Consider the following 3595-nt stretch of genomic DNA (forward strand, 5'->3'; position numbering starts at 1 on the left):
AAGGATCTTGTAGTTCCTCTTTTCTGCAAACCACAAAGAAGATGAGATGGACATCGTGCTGCTTGGCAGAGTAAAGAAGCAACAGAGAATATATCAGAGTCTCCTACAGTAGGTAGGGCATTTGCTTTGCATGTGGCCAACCTGAGCTCAACCTCCAGTATTGCATACGGTCTTTTAAACCCTGCCAATAATGATTCCTGAGTACAGAACCAGGAGTCAGCCCTGAGCATCACTGGGTGTGACATAAAAACAAACAACAAAACCAAAACATTCAGTCTTACAAGTAAAATTTATCACCATTGGCCCTGAACATCTGACAACAGTCTGAAAGATGACTGGAGACTTAAGCATCATAGAGAAGCCAGAAAGAGGCAGGAAAAGGCTTCAGTAAGTTTGACAGTATCTGAAAACAGCAGCTGCAAATGACAGACTTCAACTGCTACTCAGCACTGCACATCCCTGCCTGTCTCAGTGGATGGGTCAGCATCTCTCTGTGTCACTTTCTAGACAGTCCCTACTGAAATTCCTTCTGCTCAGTCTTTGCTTGCTGAGACAGAGCTTGTCTCATTAACTATCCCATCAGTGAATGGCACAGGTCTCCAATTTATACATCACTTACTGTTTCTCTTTAAAAACACAAAGAAATTCTCTCCCACACCCACTACTCAGCTTACTCCTGGCTTGTGCTTAGGGATGACTCGTGATGGTTCTCAGGGTGCTGGAGATCAAACCTGAGTTGATTGTATGCAGGGAAAATGCCCTACCCACTGTACTTTCTCTCTGGCTCCAATTCTCTTACTTCTTACAGAATTCATGCTTTTTACAGCCTGGTTCACTAAATCAAAATTCCTGCCACAGGTATCACTGAGCATATGGCTATGTCTTAATTTTACTGTTTTACAAGATTGTGGTTTAGTTGGGTTACCTGTTTTTGGGTGTTTGATTGATTTTCACAATCAAGATGAGTAGAATTAATTCCAGTGAAATTTACATGTATAGTTGAAGATCTCCAAGTAAAAGTGAGTCATTTTTGTTTCAGATTCAAAAACATATCCCCCCCCCTCTAAATAGCAACTCCCCTCTTATATTATCAACCTATAGGACAAAAGTTCTATTTTTACAGTATCTGTTTAAATGACTGAGTCTTTGATCAGGCACCCCAGACCTGACTTTATTGGCCAAAAGGCTGTGTCAAACTTTTCGGGACAGTCTTGATTTTTGTTTAACTAAAATTTGTTTATACTCCACCCTGTTTCACAAAGAGTCGTACATCCCTCTCCAGAGCATACAGGAGAATCCCAATTACATCCACATACACTACCAGGACTGGGGAAAATAAAGATAAGATAAAAGCAAACATCACTATGCAGAACTCATGGGCCTGTGCCACTAATCGTCTCCCATTAAACTTTCTGCTTTCGAGATGCCCAGGACCCAGGGAAGTCACATAAGTTACATCAAGAGACAGGAAGCAGACAATTTCCTCAGGATGTGCATAGTTTGTCCTGGCACTAAAGTTTCAAAGAAATGTGTCATTTGAGGACATTTAAGCTTGCCCCACCATCTCTTCCTTCACAGACCACTCTGTTTTTAGGGGTGGGGGTTATTTATCAACACCGTTGCTCCTGCGGCATTCCTAAACTCCATTGTTCATGCTTATCTTTTCCTTGGTACCTCACTTGCCCCCAGTTATGCTTTTCCTATGTCCTGCCAGTCTGCATATAGCTCAGTTCCTCTGGTCATATATAAGCATTTTTAGAATGAAAAGAATCTTTGGTCATCAGCCTGGAACCCATTCTTTCCTTGGGGGTAATAGTCTTGGTCCTGAACACTATGGGGGAATGGAAGTTGACCTTTGCCAGCACAAAATTCAATGGATATTTTTGTGCATTTGGAATCATACCCAATAATCTCCCAGTGGGGCCAACCAGGCTATGGGGTGCCTGAGACTCCAGCAATTATATATTCACTATCTTTTTGATCTCCAAGGTTTGAAGATGACTTTCTTTTTAAAATATGATCTGTGTTTTTATGTAATTGTGATAGAGTACTAGTAAATTTTAGTTTATAGACTAGTACATGCCCTAAACCCTTTGCACACATAATTTTTAACCTCAATAAACCATTCTCTATTTGTAACTGAGATATTGAGACCTTAAGTAACAAAGTCAGCCATCCTGTGAAAGCCACATTTCTTCACACAAAATACTGCCTCTTGTGGAAAGATTTTGAAATGGGAAGAACTTAGAAAACGCAGTTATGTGCTTCTTTTTTTAGTACAGTATTTTTGAATTATAATACAATCATTATATTAGATTACCTTTATTGAAGTATTGCTATACAATAAACAATCCCTAGATCTCAGTGACCATAATGCTATGACTAATAAACTATTCACTTGCTCATATGTCTTAGAATCAGTCAAAATTGGTCAGTTTTAGTTAAGCTTGAAAAACTCAACTGGGTTGATCATAGGTCAAAAGGAAATAGCAAATAAAAATATCAATTAGATATGACAACACACATATTTCAATCATTTTAAAAAGTACTAGTAATTCAAGAGTTCTCATTAATTGTTCAAAGAGAGTGTAAGTAGGAAGATGGTTTAGTTATTCCTTACAAAAATGAACATAATTTTACCATATGCTGCATCAATCATTTGAGTCATTTGAGTTGAATTTGTGTCCATGTATAATTTGAATATAAATATTTGCAGCAACATAACTTACAGTTGTAAAAAAATTAAAGAGACCAATTGTCATTCAAAGGATCAACAGATAAAATGTAGTATAGGCATTGAATAGAATACTTTTCAGTTATAAGAATAATAATCTATTAAACTGTAAAATCACATGGAGAAACTATAAATGTACATTGTTAAATAAAAGAAGTATATCTAAATGGCTTGTTAAAATTACTATAACTGATATTTTACACCCTAAAACACCCCAAAATAGTATAAAAGTAAGTAACTGAGGCTTAAAAGGAGGAAAAAGTACATGAAAACAGAAATTTTAGAGTATTAAAACTATTTTGTGTGATCTTAGTAATTATAGGTACATAGGTTATGCATTTAGCTTCTTTCTTCACCAATAGAAAAGTATGAGTTTTAATATAAGTATGAATTTCAGTACATAGTGAGCTATCAATATTTGTGCCTTAATTGAAAAAAATGAATTCAAGATAAGAACAATAAGAAAATTTCTTGTATGTGGAAGCGGTTACTTGAGAACTTTGAATTCTAAACTCAAATTTTGTTACTATAAAACTATTAAAATTGGGGCCGGAGAGATAGCATGGAGGTAGGGCATTTGCCTTGCATTCAGAAGGATGGTGGTTCGAAGCCCGGCATCCCATATGGTCCCCTGAGCCTGCTAGGAGCAATTTCTTTTTTTTTTTTCTTTATTTAAACATCTTGATTACAAATATGATTGTGATTCGGTTTCAGTCATGCAAAGAACACCCCCCTTCACCAGTGCAACATTCCCACCACCAATGTCCCAAATCTCCCTCCATCCCACCCCACCCCCACCTGTACTCTAGACAGGCTTTCCAGTTCCCTCATTCATTCACATGATTATGGTAGTTCTGAGTG

This window comes from Suncus etruscus, chromosome 5, assembly GCF_024139225.1.
Source record: "Suncus etruscus isolate mSunEtr1 chromosome 5, mSunEtr1.pri.cur, whole genome shotgun sequence".
Classification (NCBI taxonomy): domain Eukaryota; kingdom Metazoa; phylum Chordata; class Mammalia; order Eulipotyphla; family Soricidae; genus Suncus; species Suncus etruscus.